Source organism: Apodemus sylvaticus, assembly GCF_947179515.1.
Source record: "Apodemus sylvaticus chromosome 5 unlocalized genomic scaffold, mApoSyl1.1 SUPER_5_unloc_1, whole genome shotgun sequence".
In the NCBI taxonomy this organism is placed as follows: Eukaryota; Metazoa; Chordata; class Mammalia; order Rodentia; family Muridae; genus Apodemus; species Apodemus sylvaticus.
In genome coordinates this window covers 50,842-67,508 of record NW_026262993.1, presented here as the reverse complement: position 1 = coordinate 67,508, position 16,667 = coordinate 50,842, and the positions used below count along the sequence as shown (strand labels likewise).

The 16,667-nt window shown below is 35.8% G+C and overlaps 1 protein-coding gene across 1 annotated transcript in view; it reads left to right on the top strand.

Annotated features, from left to right (window-relative positions):
- Positions 1–16,667, top strand: part of LOC127676049 (ubiquitin-conjugating enzyme E2 pex4-like) — a 254,148-nt gene that overhangs the window by 186,753 nt on the left and 50,728 nt on the right. Inside the window, exons 4-5 of the mRNA XM_052171973.1 lie at positions 3,983–4,098; positions 15,948–16,050. The gene's annotated coding sequence lies outside the window, so the exon portion shown is untranslated. The remainder of the gene's footprint in view (positions 1–3,982; positions 4,099–15,947; positions 16,051–16,667) is intronic.

Sequence of the window (16,667 nt, the reverse complement as noted above, 5' to 3'; positions counted from 1 at the left end):
GAACCTAGGTCCTATGGAAGAAAAACCAGTGCTCTCATATATTGAGCCATCTCAAATATTGAGCCATCAAATATAGCTCCTTTATTGTTTTGAAACACTGAGTCTTAACTATGTAGGCTTGGCTGGCCTGGTATTTCCTTTGTTAGACTGAGATGGCACCAAAGAGATCAGCCTACTTATGCCTCCAGAGCACTAGGATTCACGGTGTGTGCTGTCACATGTTGCTTTTAATTACACATTTATTTTGTGTAGGTTTGTGTGTATGTGAGCTTATGTGTACCATGGGCACATGTGTAGTGGAAATCAGTTCTCGGTTTTGAACTCAAGTCCCAAAGTTTAGCAACAAAACACCCTTACCTGCCTAGACTTCTCACTGGCTTCAGCTCCAGTGAGAGTTAAAATTATGGAGGCATCTGTTCTCTAAGTAATTTAAGACATCTTGAAATTCCTTTATTCTGTTTTTTAGCCTTTTTATTTTCTAACATTTAATTGAATGCTCAGTACTTAATTTTAATTTATGATCAGTTGAAAGGACTTAGATTGTGGGTCTTAAAAAATGTTGGAAGTTTTACCATGTTGTATCCCTGGCTGGCCTTGAACTCCGAATCTATTTGCTTCTACCTTCTAGAAGTCTGGGATAAGAGGTGTTGGTCACGATGTCTGGCTGGAGTTTGATCACTAGAAAAAGTGACTCTGTCTTTTGGCTCTCAATGTTTCATTGTTTTTTTCTTTAATGAGTTTCAAAAATGTTTATATCTGCCTGATACATTTTTTGTCTAACTGTTACTTTTAACTTCTCAAAGTCACCCTTTTAGGTTTGTCTCATGTAGACCCTGTAGATGGATCCATGTAGTTGGATCAGGATTAGGTTTTTTTTGGTTTTTTTGGGGGGGGGGGTTAGGGGGGACCCAATTTAAAATGCTTTTACTTGTTCACATAATGTGGGTTTACTTCTGTAATATTAGTCATTTTTTGTTGTTGTTGCTTGTGTTTCTGCCTGTTTTTTTATCATCTTTTAAAATTACTTTTTAATTTGCTCTCATTGTTCTTCTCATCTTACAAAAATACTTTATTTCATGTTGTTTAGGATACCATCAATTTTTTAATGTTTTATTTTCCTTTAATAAAGCCAACATGTAATAAACTGCTAGCATGGATAAATGTTGTCAAACCACGACATCATCAGTTGTAATATGGATGCTGATTTCAAATAAGCTAAAACGTGAAATTGAGTGCATTTTAGAATGATGGTCCTTTGCTGTTTGTACTTGACCTGTACAGTAACCTGTTGTTACTGAAAAGCCGAAGCCTTAATACACTTCAGTCTATTATATTTATCAAGTATCTTTTCTGAGAGCGGTTGCCTGAAGGCAATATTCTCAGCATTCTTAGCTTTGAAGTACTATTCATGGCTTTCAAGTGAAAGGATGTTTTGTCTGACAATATTTTAATATTTAAATTAAAAGTCAGAATTGGAGCTACACTTCTTTTTCCTTAAAACCCAACAGACTGTTCCCTTATCTATTGGCCTATAGGGTTACTATAGGGAAGTCTGGGACCAGCCTGACTTTTTTTTTCCCCTTTGTAGGTGACCTACTTCTGCCTGGGTATTGGCAGATTGCTTTCTTTATCCTTGGAGTTCAGTAACTTTATTAGACTGTATCTCGCTCTTGGTGTGATTCTCTATTACATTTTTCCTATTAGTGGTAAGCCATCTCGATCGGTGGGTTCAGGAAAATTTCTTAGATATCTTACATGCTTTAATTTTTGGAATTCTTTCTTAAGCATTAGTTATATAATTGCCCATCTTCATTTCCGGCTCCATTTCATTATTTACTAAATGCTTCCTTTGTTCTGTTCTGATATGTTATTTTCTTGATAATCTTTACTAAGTTTGTTCTCTTCAGTATTAGGACTACTACTTATAATGTGGATTTGTTTTGTTTGTTAGTTTCATTTTGATAGTGGCTTCACCACTTCATTCAGTTTTGTTATGTATGTCTGTGAGCAGGCTTTTCAATTTACCTTCTATTTACAAATGCTTTTAGTACTTGTAATGTCAAAAGGTGAAGCTATGTTGTTTTTGAGAAGATGGGTTCAAAACAGTTATAGAGTAGCCATGTCAAAATCTATTCTCTGTGAACACAAAATCAAATGATTTTGATTAAGTCTTTGTGTCAGATTTTGTGTTTTGTTAATGACTTGAGATTTGGTAAAAGCTCAATCATAATTCTTTCTGAAGATGTATAAACTGCATGCGCATAGTAGAATTCTGTTTGTTGTGTATGTTTCTGTGTATCAATAAAGGATGATTAATTATTTTTTACTTATGATTAATTACTTTTTACTTATAGTCATTAAAAGTCTATAAAGGTTATTTTTTATTGAGTAAGTTACCATGCAGAATAGATGAAATTCTTTGATGTTATGACTGATGTATTCTCTATCATTCATGTGTACCACAATGAAAAGTTCTTTTGTAAGAATTTCTCCAGAGTACCAATTTGTTCTTTGTGTTTGTTCTGGGTGGGGAACTGAAGATGGTGAACAATGTGCTCCTGATCTTTATTCAGACTTGAAGGCTGTAGTGGACAATGGGACTGTGACTAGTTGTTGTTAATGTGTGAGATTATTACTCTGACTTTGAATAAAAAAGGCCATTTCACTTGTTAATGGAGCAGGCTCTCTCATGAGCAAGTTTGTGTTAATTTTCTCTGTCTGTCTTCTTCCCCCTGAGGTGCAAATATATGTCTCAGAATTTCTTAAGGATTCTAAACTATTTTACTTAATTATCAATATTGTGACTGCTTCCTGTGATGTTTCTGGGGTTTTTTTTTTTTTTGTTTCTTTGTTTGTTTGTTTTGTTTTTAACCAGCAATTAGTTTGTCAAACACTTATTGCCATAGATAATAGATCCTGGGGCTTTAATAAACAAAAATTCATGTTCCTTCAAACTAGCATTCTAGGTGAAGTAAAGGAGTTAAACACAATTAATAAAATGTAGTAGAATACTAAGTGGAAAGGAAAAGTTTACATTTCCTAAGAACATGGGAGTCATAATTAAAGTTAGGGTGACATTTAAGAATGCTTGGTGAGGGAGTGAATGTGAATGTGTGAAGGGTACCACAAGTGCAGCATCTGCAACGGGGATATAGATGAGAATGTTGCAGGAAAATGATAGAGTAGCTAAACCCAGAGACAGAAGGTGGGAGTGAGATACTGGTAAATTCTGAAGGACTTTTTAAGGCCCTCACCAAGTGAGATTAGGCTTCCATATGAACAGCAACACGATTTAGGTTTATAGGGGTTTCTCTGGCTGCTAAATTGATCATAGAAACAGTAAGGTAGGCTAGGTGGAAGTGGAAGTCTTCCCAGCACTCGGGAAAGCAGAGATAGGCAGATCTCTGGGTTTGAGGTCAGCTTGGTCTGTAGAACAAGTTCTAGAACAGCCAGAGATATACACAGACAGCCTGTCTCATAAAATAAACAAAACAAAATAACAGCAAGGTATTTTGGCTAGCATTTTAGTATACACATATATACACATATACACATATAAGCAAATGTTTTATAACTGAAACGATACATTTACTAACAATACTATTTTTTGTTTCTGTTAGGAGAAAGGAATTCTGGTCAAATTACGGTAGATTTGTTTGATTCCACATCTTGTCGGTGACTAACACTGTCAAATAAGTTATAGCCCTGACTTAATAAGTAAAATTTTGGTTGTATATTCAGACAAAATGAATAAAATGTAAATTACAAATAATAAAAGCTAAAAATTAAATACCTAAAATTCTTCTAATAAACTGCTACTAAAGAGTTGTTGCTGTTCCCTAGGGACAACTGCTTTCATAAAATATTTTTGGTTCAGATTTCCTGGGGATTTAACTCCATGCTTCTAAATGATATGTTTATAGTGTCTGTGTTTTTGGTTTATCAACTTTAGACATTCTCTCTTGACTTCTTGCTATGACAGATGTTTTCAGTCCCACTTCTCACTACTGACCTTCCTCGTTCATCGGTCACTGACTTGGCGCCTCTCTGGGGTTCTGCCCAGAAGATTTAGCCTTCCTCCTTCGCCTCAGCCCCTCTGTGAGTATTTTGCTCCCTACACTTTGCTGACCAGTTCATGTTCTTCTATCTGTCTCCATCCTTCAGAACCATGGGCAAACTATGTAGTTTTTGAAAAAAATTTAAGAATTTTTATTGGCTTAGGTTCATATTGGCACTTTGGAACTCTTGAATAATAGACTAGAATATTAGGTCAAAAGGGTTTTTTTTATATGTATACACTTGAAGAATTTAGTTTTTGTTTTGCTATTAAAATGTTTTGAAGATTTGTTATTTTACATACATGAATGCTTTGCCTGAATGTATGTCTGTACACCTGTGTGCCTGGAGTTCAAGTAAGTCAGAAGAGGCTGTCAGATGACCTGGAGTTGAAGTTACAGATGCTTGTTAGCCACTATGCCAATGCTGGGAACTGAACCCAGGTTCTCTGCAAGAGCAACAAGTGATCTTGACAACTGAGCCATCTCTGCAACCCACTTTCTGTTTTTTAAAGAGATAGATGATATATTTGCCATATTTCATTCTTCAAACAACTAAATTTTCTCATGTCAGCATCTACTCTTTCAAAGTATACTAAATAGGTATGTAATTTTTTTTCATATCCTGGTACTATAATATTTCTTTCATTTTGAGTTTTTAAAGTTGTAATTAAAAATACTTGAATTATTATTGAATTTTTCCAGCAAAAATATTTTTATGTTCCAGTTATTTCTCTTCTAGGAATAGCCATTTCTAAGTCAAGAAGATAGGCTTTAAAAGTTTTGGTTGCTTTAGAAAGGTTTTACAGGTCAGAACTCTCCCTTTTATTACTAGAAAGTGAATAAAGGATAAAGTCAGTCATGATTCGGATCACAGAAGTATATTATTTCCATCACCTTAGATGGAAAAGATTTGAAAATGAATTTGAAGCATGATAGAGGGATATACCAGAAAGTGAATCAATATGCATCTGTATATTCATTACTTTCTTTGTGGCTATGATCAATACAGAATCAGCTTAAGGAAAAGTTCGTTTTGTTTGGATCATGGTTCTATTTCTCCCCCCCCCCCCACCAAGATTCTACCGCCTACCACCCACCCAATTGCTTATGGTTTTAAAAAGTATAGTTTTTCATGGTCAGGAATAGTGTTGCAGCAGGAAGATAGATCACTTTCCTGGAGCTCTTTATAGCCTAATGGATCAGGATTCAGAGCATTTGTGCTAGAACCAGAAATTACTATCACCTTTAAAGCCTTGTCTCACCAGTCCACTTCTGCTAGTTAGGCCACAATCCTCAAATTTTCACAACTTCCTAAAACTGCAGCACCAGCTGGTGGCCAAATGCTCCACGCGTGAACATACATGATGTTTCATATATTTTTAAACCATAATAGAGTGTATCATAGCTGGTTCAATACTGTCTTACTTGATATGCCTTGTATTGAACCTGGTATGGCCTGATGCTTAGCTTAGATTATTTTCTCCCATACACCTAGGTCTAAGAAGTAGTGGAAGATTTGCAGGGGTGGGGGCTGTTGAAATCTCTAGCTTTGGCTGTCCAGGAACTTGCTCTGTAGAACAGGCTAGCTTTGAACTCAGAGATCTGCCTGCCTCTGCTTTAAAGGCTTGTACCACCACACCCGGCTTGATTTTTTTTTAAAATAGGTTTATTGTGTGTGTATGATTATATTGCCTGGATATTTGTAAGTGTACCACCCTTGGCCAGAAAAGGTTATTGGACCTCTTAGATCTTTAGTTATAGGTGGTTGTGAGCTGCCACATAGATGCTAAGACTGAACCTGGGTCCTTTGCAAGAATAGTAAGTGTTCTTAGGCGTTGAACCAGCTCTCTAGCTCTCAATTCTCTCTCTCTCTCTCTCTCTCTCTCTCTCTCTCCTCCCTCCGTCCGTCCCTCCCTCTCCTTCTCCCTCCTCTCTCCATCTCCCTCCTTCCCACACTCTCTCCCTCCCTCCCTCCCTCCTCTCAAAAGAATGATTTTACATCATATGTATGAGTGTTTTGCCTACTGAGTCATTGCTCTAGCTCTCTCAACAGTGTTTTAGAATACATATATTTGAGTGTTTGTTTTGTATACTGTTTGTATTTTTATAAATATTCTATAGTTACATGAAAATAGATTACTACTTAATCATATAAGTATTTTTACTTTATTATTCAAGGTGATATATTTCTGTATAGGTGACTGTTATTCTGACCTATGTGACTTAAGTTTTCATGTCATGCTTGTCTCAACCAAAAAATATCCAGCCAAATTATTTTGGTACTCATCAATTTAATTTTTAGATAAAAACAGTACTCTTGTACTTGACCAAATCATCAGTCCATGCAGTTACAGAGATTGAACCAATCTATGTATATATATAAAAGTACACATACATATGTATTAATTTGCCTTTTAATTTTTTGGTATGTATGGTTTACCTGCATATATTTTTGTATATTTTGTGCATGCCTGGTGCACATAGAGTCTAGAAGAGGGTATCTGATCTCTGAAAATTGTAGTTACAGATGGCTATGAGCCACGATTTGGTTGCTGGAACCAAACCTAGGTACCTTCACAAGTAATAAATATTCTTTACTGCTGAGCAATCGTGTATATTTTTAGGCTTGTGGTAATATTTTTAGTTTTGGGTGTTTGTGTGGACTCAGTAATTATTATTTGTGTTTCGGATTACAAAATTCATTTTTAGCAGTACAAGAAGCAGGCCAGAGAGATGGGTCACTGGGTAAGGGTTCCTGTCCCGAAGCCTGACCACCTAAATTCAATTTATATGGTAGAAAGGGAGAACTAAGTCCTGCAAGCTGTCCTTTAACTTCCACATGCACAGTATGGTGCAGTGTACATGTTCACACTATAAATGATGTAAAAAAGAAAAAAAAATTTAAGAAACAAGTTCTAAGGTTCATCCACAATCTTGTTCATCCTAGTTTGATTTCTTTGACTTCCTTATTCTTTGTATCACACTTTGCTTTAGAATTCTGTAGTTTTGTCACTACCAGCTATGCATTGTTATGGAGAAATAAATCTGAGACCAACTTGATTCTTCTGCCCACATTTTTTTTTTACTTGATTTCCTTCTCCTAGATGCCCATGTTATTGCTTTAAGTTTAGTACTTCTTGCTCAAATATGTTCTATTTATTCTATATTTTTATTTTCTTGTGAATTAGTTTAAGCTGTATTTATTACGGAAAGCTTATATATGACTTTTAAACACTGAGACATTTCTCTAGCTTCAACTTTTATAGTTAGTCTTTTTTATTTTTTAAACTACATTTTAAAAGTAAACTTATACAGTATCTTATTGTCAGCGTTTTGAGATACAGGTAAAGGAGGCAGTTTCACACTGTCGACCTCAGCAGCCTAACATATTCCCAAAGAGTTTTAGGAAAATTGACTCAGGCCAAACCAGCATTTGTGAATTTGACTTGAAAAGAAGTCAGGACTAGACAGCATATTATGAAGCAGACAGAGTTTAGTAAACATTTTAATACAGGTTTAAGCATGTATTAATAGATGTCTTGTAGGTTTACAAATGGTGAGGAAAAAAGTCTTCCCTCAGGAATATTGGAAGTTAGAATATTTTTACTGTAAGCAGGGAGTCAGGGGTGGAGGGCTCACAGCAACTCTCATTAGAAACATAGTTTGGATGATGTTTGGAGCTGGCTAGTATTTTTCTTAAAAGGTGGTAGCGAAGGTATAGGCTTGTTCTTGAGATTCTTTTGTTTTGTTTTGTTTTTTGTTTTTTGTTTTTTTTTTAATTTGGTTTTTTCGAGACAGGGTTTCCCTGTATAGCCCTGGCTGTCCTGGAGCTCACTCTGTAGACCAGGCTGGCCTCGAACTCAGAAATCCGCCTGCCTCTGCCTCCCAGAGTGCTGGGATTACAGGCGTGTGCCACCACCGCCTGGCTCTCCATGCTGTCTTAACTACCCGTCAACTCAAAGACCCTCCTACTTCCTGAGGCTGTTCTTGAGATTCTAAAGAACATTGTATTTGTTAGACTATGGGAAGACAATGGATAATTAACATTTTCTACATGTATCCTAAGATAGGACAATATTTTGTGTCTTCTTTTGGTGATGAGGAAACAGCTCAGTCAGTAAATTGCCTGTTCCAAAGCTTGAGAGGATCCCAGTTTAGATTCCCTGCAGGGACTTAATGCTAGAAGGGCCAGGGGCAGCCCTGGAGCTCATTGGCTAGCCAATTTAGTCAAATCAGTGAGCTCAAAGTTCAGCGAGAGACCCTGTCTCAAATCTGAAACCACCAGCTGTTGGTCCTTGCCTTCCAGACTCAAGCACTTATATGCACACACCTTATTTTTCTGTTTTATAATACCACTATAGGTTTTATCCTACTTTATGGATAAGAAAATGAAGCTTGGGAAAAAAATGAGATGACTAAATTTGGCAAGACTAAGGAGAATTGAAATGCAGACTTAGTCCTGACATATAATACCATATAATGTATATGGTCTTCTGTTCTCAGGAATTCCTGCTGCATCAGATTTCAGCAGAGAAGTATGCTGATGATGTTGTATTTAAGCACAAGCTACAACATACAAAGGGTATCAGGATATGTCTAGATAAACTCATCAGGATATGTTTAGAATATAAGAGTCATTTAAGTTTGTAGGGAGAGAGAAAGAATGAGAATTTAGATGACTTTGACAACAGAACAGCTTTATTTAACCTGAGAATGACACACCATGGTCAGATGTAGGTGGTAGAATGTACCTGTTAATTCTAAGGAAGAAAATCCTTTTGGCAGAATATTAGAAAGTCTTTATAAATATGGAATGACTGTTTTTTGCCTGTCTGCTCCATGGTCCCCCCCCCCCCTTTTTTTTAACCAGTTAGGAAGTCAGCTCACTGTAGCCTATGACTCAAATGTAAAGAAAAATATTCTAATTGTAAGCAGTTTTAATGTTGATTAGAAATCTATAAAGATTATTAGATTGGATCTTTAAAAAAACTATAGTAGAAATGTAATAAAATTTGTGCAGTTGTTTGTTGATATATCACTTTATTAGTTACTTTTCTATTACTGTGAAAAAACACCATGACCAAGGCAATTTATAAAAGAAAGTGTTTAATTGGGCTTACAGTTCCAGAGGATTAGACTTTATGATGGTTGAATAAAGGCATGGTGGCAGGAACACCTGAGAATTTGACTCTTAAACAGCAAGCAAGAGACACAGTACTAATCTCAATGCTCACTGCTGCTGACACATCTCCTCCATTAAGGCCATACCTCCTAATCCTTCCCAAACAGTTCTACAAACTGGGAACCAGGTATATGAACATGAGCCTATGAGGGCTGTTCTCATTCAAACCACCACTGGTATTTTTCCAATATTGATTTATTAATGAAGGTTGAGGAAATGATTGTTTGTGTAGTTACAGTAATTACAAAACACACCTCTTTTCTGTTTCTCAACACTATTACAGTAGATGTGTAGCAATTCCTTTGATAGAGTGGTAACATTATTTTGGTAAATCATAATTTACTTAAGAGAATCTACAGAATATTTAGATAAAAGGTTTTATATGTTACCTTAATGGTTTAAAGAATTGGGCATGATGGTGCACTTCTGTAATTTCAATTCTAAGTTGAGGCAGGATTATAAATTCAACGCTAGCCTGGACTACATAGTGAGACTTTACCTCAGAAAGCCAGAAACTTGCAAAGATGGAAAGTTAAAAAAAAAAAGATTCAAAGAGGATCTGCTGTAAAGATGGGACTCTAAGTTTGGGGTCATGGTTTTTGCCTTTAACCCTAGTGCTGGGGCACTAGGGAGGCAGAGCAGGCTATCTAGGGACAGACAGTGAGACCTTGTCTAAAAAACCAAAATGTTTATTTTTATTATTACTATCATCATTGTTATTTGTTTGTTTGTTTATTATTGAGACAGGGTTTTTCTGCATAGCCCTGGCTATCCTAGAACTTGTTATATAGACTAAGCTGGCCTGGATCTCAGAAATTCGCTCACTTACCTCTGCCTCCCAAGTGCTGAGATTAAAGGCATGTGCCACCACTGCCTGGCAGATATTTCTTAATATCTGTTATCTAGTCAGATTTCATATATTCAGTTAACTCATAAACATCTCTCACCTCTTTAATGTTTAGATTCTATAGAAAATTGCTTGCAATCCCAGGTCTTGTCCTTATAATTTCTCACATGTAGCTTCTATTAGTTATATTCATAACAGGGATTCTCTTAACGTGTTTCTCTGTGTGTTTTATATTTGACTCTTTTTTGTTGTTGTTGTTGTTGTTTGGTTTTTTTTGTTTTGTTTTGTTTTGTTTTGGTTTTGGTTTTTTTGAGACAGGTTTCTTCCTGGTTGTCCTGGAACTCACTCTACTGTAGACCAGGCTGGCCTTGAACTCAGAAATCCACCTGCCTCTGCCTCCCAAGTGCTAGGATTACAGGTGTGCACCACCACGCCCCGTTTTATATTTGACTCTTACTATGAGCTTTGAACAGGTTCAGTTTTGCTACATGAGATTACCTCAAAAATAATGACTTTTATCTTTTAAAGATTTATTTGGTTTATTCATTTTACATAGAAATTTTTAAAAATGTAGAAAAAGTAATAAAGTGACATTTCTGAAACTTTTCAGCTTAATGTATTTTTATTTTTTAAGCCAGAGGACAATCTTGCTTTAAAAGAAAAAAAGCAAAACAAGACCCAAAAACCCAGAGAAGGCAAACTTTAAATTTCTGCAGCTTCTTAAAGTAGGAAGATAAAAAGGAGGAAGAAGAAGCTATGTCTTTTGAATCAGGAAAAGTTAAATTTGTTTGAGTAATTCAGAAAATTGGGCATGTTCAACTTAGCCATACCCAGGGGCTCCATAAACAATCGCATAGCTGGAGTTTTTTAGAGATGTTATTTGATAACATAATTATTATTTCAGTATTTGATAATAGAGTGCAAGGTTCTTCTACTTTCTTTGGTTTTCAAAATAATGTATTGCTTGCACAGAGTAGGCCAAGAATTGGATGATGAGATGGCTCTGTGGAAAAGATGTTGTTACCAAGCCTGCTGACCTGAGATTGATTCTTTACATGGTTGAAGAAGTATATCCCTCCCTCCCATCCTTTTTTCTCTGTAGCTTTGGCTGTCCTGGAACACATTCTATACACCAGGCTAGCCTTGATCTCACAGATATCTGTCTGCCTCTGCCTCCTGAGTGCTGGCATTAAGCCAGCTGTGGGATAAGACCCAAATCAAAATGACAAAATGGTTTACTAGCACCTAATTATAACAGCCATGGCTGGTTGGTTTTGTGTGTGTATGTTAGTTACTCATGTATTGAAATACATTTGTCTATCCTTCACGGTTATTATTCATACTAATACTCAACTCATAACATTTTTAGCCAGTGGGGCTTCTAACTGATAGCTTTTGTTTTATTTAGTATTGAGAAGAGCCTAACACATTTTATTGAGTATTGAGAAGAGCCTAACATATTTTTTCCTTATGCCTCAGACTTAGAATCTGTCATTTCTTCACAAAACCCTGCTTGTATTAGAAGACCATATTGTGGATACTAGGAATGTTCATCATACTGAGATGACTGTTTCCCTGAACCTTTTCTGGTGTATAAGCCTAGTTTTTAAAAAAACACTTTATGAATTTGTATTGATCCTAATAATTCATGTTTGTTCACTTTTCATATGCTCTCATCTTTTTAGAGACATGTCTGACAGGATCTTCTTTTCCCACCCTCCAAAAGCTGAAATCAGAGAGTATACACTATTATGCTTACTCTTAGTTTTTGTGGATTCATGCCTCTCCCCCTGCCCCAAATTAGTTGATTATTTCTCAGAGCGAGGTCTGATTCTATAGCCTGGGCTGCAAGGGAAGATCCTATTTAAAACAACAGCAGCAATAACCACAACCATTATAGTGTCATATGTCTGTAGTCTTAGCAAAGAGGCTAAAGGGTAAGGCCAGCCAGTCTACATACAAATTTCAGGCCCACTAAGACAAAATCGTGCCTTAAACAAAACAAAACAAAACAAAACAAAAAACCTGAAAAATCAACCAAATAAAACTACTTGATTGCATGAATTTCATTTGCTCGTGGCTATGGCTACTGTAATTTTTCTATCTATCGAAACCTTAGAGAAACAATTTCCACTTGCACTTTTCCACCTTAACCTTGTTAGTGTTGTTCTAGTTATCTTTACTGCTTATGCTGAAGACGGTTTTGGCTTTCTTTTTTGAACCCAATGGCCTTAATTGAGATAGTGTTTCCATGCTGTAGAAGAGTGAACTTATCATTGTTGGCTATTTACTCTGTTAAACATATTAGCCTCTTTGTTTTCCTGCTTTCCTCTCTGGCAAAAACCCTGATATATTCTGAGGATGTCTCTCAGTGGTAGAAGACTTGCCTAGTGTATGCAAGGTCCAAAGTACAGTCTATAACTCTGCAAAGACAGCCCCTCTCCCAACATATACAACATATATGTGCTGTAGAAATTTAACATTAAGTAAGTTTTCCCCTTTCAAACAAGTATCTCATCTTGTGTTTCCTATTTTAATACATTTGTGTCATTTTAAGAACTAAGATGAGATATAATATGTTCAAATGTAATAAACAACATATATACAAATAATAGTAGATAAACATATCTATGTTCACAGTATTATACAACCATTAACCTTTTCTAGTTTCAAAACCATTTCACCACTTCATCAAGTATCTTCAGTGTTTGTGTTATTTATAAGTATGTACCAACATGCCTAGCATGGTTTTTAAAGAATGACTGCTTTCTTTTTAACTATGTATACATTTGTGTCTGTATATGGGTTTGTGCATTTGAGGCCAGAAGATGGCATCGTCTCCCCTAGAGCTGGAGTTACACCTAATATGGGTATTGGGAATCAAACTCAAGTTTTCTGCAACTGCTATATCATCTTTTTCTTTTTTTCTTTTCCTCTTTTCCTTTCTTTCTTTCTTTTTCTTTTATTTTTAGATTTATTTATTTTATGTATATGAGTACAATGTAATTGTCTTCAGATACCAGAAGAGGGCATCGGATCCTATAATAGGTGGTTGTGAGTCACCATATGGTTGCTGGGAATTGAACTCAGGACATCTGGAAGAGCAGTCAGTGCTCTTAAATAACGAACCATCTCTCAAGCTCCCTGGTATATCATCTTTTAAGCTCTGAGCCATCTATCCAACTTTTTTTTTTTGTTTTTTTTTGTTTTTTTTGTTTTTTGAGACAGGGTTTCTCTGTGTAGTCCTGGCTGTCCTGTAACTCACTCTGTAGACCAGGCTGGCCTCGAACTCAGAAACCCACCTGCCTCTGCCTCCCAAGTGCTGGGATTACAGGCGTGCGCCACCACGCCCGGCTATCTATCCAACTTCTAAAACTGGTTTTTGAACATTTAAATCTCCCAAGCTCGCCCTACTTTTGGAAAATGTATTAAGAACAAATACATTCCAATTCTTCCAAGGGTTATCATTGCTCCATGTATGAAGTTGAAACTTAATATGGCTAACAAACGCCTTTACTTTCCAGTTTTTGCCATTTTGTCTTGTTTCATTTATGCCTCTTTGTTCAGTATAGGCCCAGTTCTTCATTGTAGATATTCTATAAGTCTTTCTCTTTCCCTTTCTCCCTTCAAGGCAGGGTCTCATTATTAGTCACGGTCATTTTGCAACTTAACCCACCTCTACTTCCCATGTTCTGGAATAAAATGTGTGTGTCCCTCTGTGCTGCACCCCCTTCCCCCTTTTTAAACTTTTGAGATTAGACATCACAATATAGACTTGGCTGGCCTCAGAGTTGTGGTGCTCTTCCTGCCTTTTTTTTTTAAAGCTATTAAAGATTGTTATATGCCCTTCTTTTGTACTTCTTTAACCCCTATTCCTTGTACTACTTTTAGGTTACCTATTTCACATTGTCCTTACTTATATATTTTTCTGGAACAATGAACCCATGATAGTCAAATGCTAGGTAATACAATACAGGCTGCAACTATAATGAATAGGATTTTTAACAGAAGTCAAGATTATTTAATAAATTATTTTTAAAAAGGTTTCAAAGATAGGAGGGTAGTTCTTGAGCTAGACCTCAAAGGAACCATTCCCATCAACACTAAAGTGTGTATGTGTATTCTTTTTTAGTAGCTAGCAACATAGTTGGGATTCAGTGAAACGTATATGATTATAAACATAATAAGTTTAAAATGCAAATCATATCTTAATGGTATTTTAAAATACAGATTTTATCTGTTTGCTTTGCTTATTAGATTTATAAAATCTGTGTTCAAAATCCAAAAAAAGAAGTTCTTTGTGTTAAAATACAATTTAATTCTTTATTTTTATCATTTTGTTGTTGTTGTCTGCATGTTGTGATGTACATTAATTACTTTATTGTTAGTTGGACAAAATAATTGATCAAAACAGCTTTAGGAAGAATTGTTTATGGTTCATCAATTATTTAGTTCGTCATGCTTGGTAAGGTATGATAGCTGCAATGTGACAGCAGTAAAATGATGGGAGTGGGTATGAGTCTTGTATTCTGTTTCACAATCCTTTTAGAATAGTTCCAACCACATTCCAAATTAAACTGTTTTAGAAGCACCCTCAGACATGCACAAGAGGTGTGTCTCCCAAGTAATTTCAAATTCCAGTAGATTGACAAATGAAGATGGACCTAATAGCCCTATATGAAGTTGTAATTGTTGAACTAAAACCACCTTTGATTGCTCAAAGTTATGGAGTTAGTGCTTCCATAGTTACCAGCACACTGTTTGGCATTTTATAGTACTCTGTGTTGTATTATATTTGCTTTCATGATTAGATGGCTTATCTTGATGATGGGCAAGTACTGTATGAGAATCATGTACTCATTTAGATTTCTGGCAAGTCCTTTCTAAACTGCTCTTAAGTCCTTACTCACTGCCCAGTTTGAATCAGTCAGTCCTCAGCTCTCTTGACAAAATAATAACTTTTCTGGTGATTGTTGTGTATACTTACTATCATGATTCTTATCCTGCCTTCAAAGATGATAGTATATTAAAAGTATCAAATTATATAGTATACCTATTATATATACCTATAGGTATATATAGTATACCTCTAATGTCAGTTACACTTACTTAAGGATATTTGAAAAACTCATGCGATCTGCCCATTACAAAGACATCCTTATTTTATTACATCCATCTCTGTAAACTCTTAAGGTTATACTCTTCCTAACCTGTTGTTTGATGATCCTTTGTTGGCCTTTGTTTTTCTACCTTACTAGTTCCTTGTCTCGATTCTTAATTTTCTGCCCTCATCATCTATTCTTCATGGCAGAACACTGTTTAGAAGAGAAGAATCTTATGATACCATCACTATTTCTGTAGGCACCAGCTATTCTTAGAAAGCTATTCCTGTTGCATAGTTGAATGTACCTCAAGGCATCATGGCAATCAGACAGATGTTAATGTAAGTAAGAGTTGAAAACACTCGGCAATTCTGACGTAAAAGTGCTTTTGGTTGTTTTTTTAAGAATTAGTCTTAAAGGCTATAGAAAACTTGCCATTTCTGATTTGATTTGACTTTTGATTTTCTTTCAACTAAAATCTCTTGTGAGAATCAGCCTTATTTGCATTTTGATTGCCTCTCATAAAACCTACCCAGAATGCTAAGAGCTTTGGTTGAATCCCAAGGTAGATGTAGGAAGACAAAACAATTCCATCTGGATAGGTTAATATACCCATGGCTTCCTTGTTGTATGGAAATGTTATAGTTATGAAGCAGCATTTTAATAGTTTTCATAGTTTATAGCTTATTTATGGTCATACTTTACCTGTTGGAGAAAAACTGTTTTAAAGTTTTTATTGAAATTTTCTTTTTCCACAGAACTCAACAAAAATCCAGTGGGAGGCTTTTCAGCAGGTTTAATAGACGACAATGATCTCTATCGTTGGGAAGTCCTTATTATTGGTCCTCCAGATACACTTTAGTAAGTATACTGGAACTGACTGACATCTTCACTCCTTCAACTAAAATTAAAACTTAATTTTGAAAATTGAAAAAAATTCTAAAGTAGCAAGCAAAATGGTTATATCGAGTATCATTTCAATGTGATCATGTGTAGAGCCTTTGTGTTATGCTTGAAGCTCTAATGTCTAAAACATGTTTTTAAAAAGATAGCTTCAGAAATTTAAGCTATGTTGCTGCTGGAATAAATATGTTATGAAAAGCTTTTTCTAGTGAGGTTATATGTAACCCTCCCCCCCCCACACACACACACACAGGGTTTTTCTGTGTAGCCCTGGCTGTCCTGGAACTTTCTCTGTAGACCAGATTAACCTCAGAATCAGAGATCTGCGTGGTTCTGCCCCCTGAATCCTGGGATTTAAGATGTGTGCTATGTGCTACTATTGCCTGACTGTAAATAATTTACACACACACACACACACACACACACACACACACCCCTTCTATAATTTAGGATATTAATTTTTGTAAGCTTGGAGGAGAAGAGAAAATTTCATCTCTAATTATATATTTATGTGTGCTTCTGTGAGATTATGTTCATGTGAATGAAGGTGCACTAGGAGGCCATAGCTGTTGGAT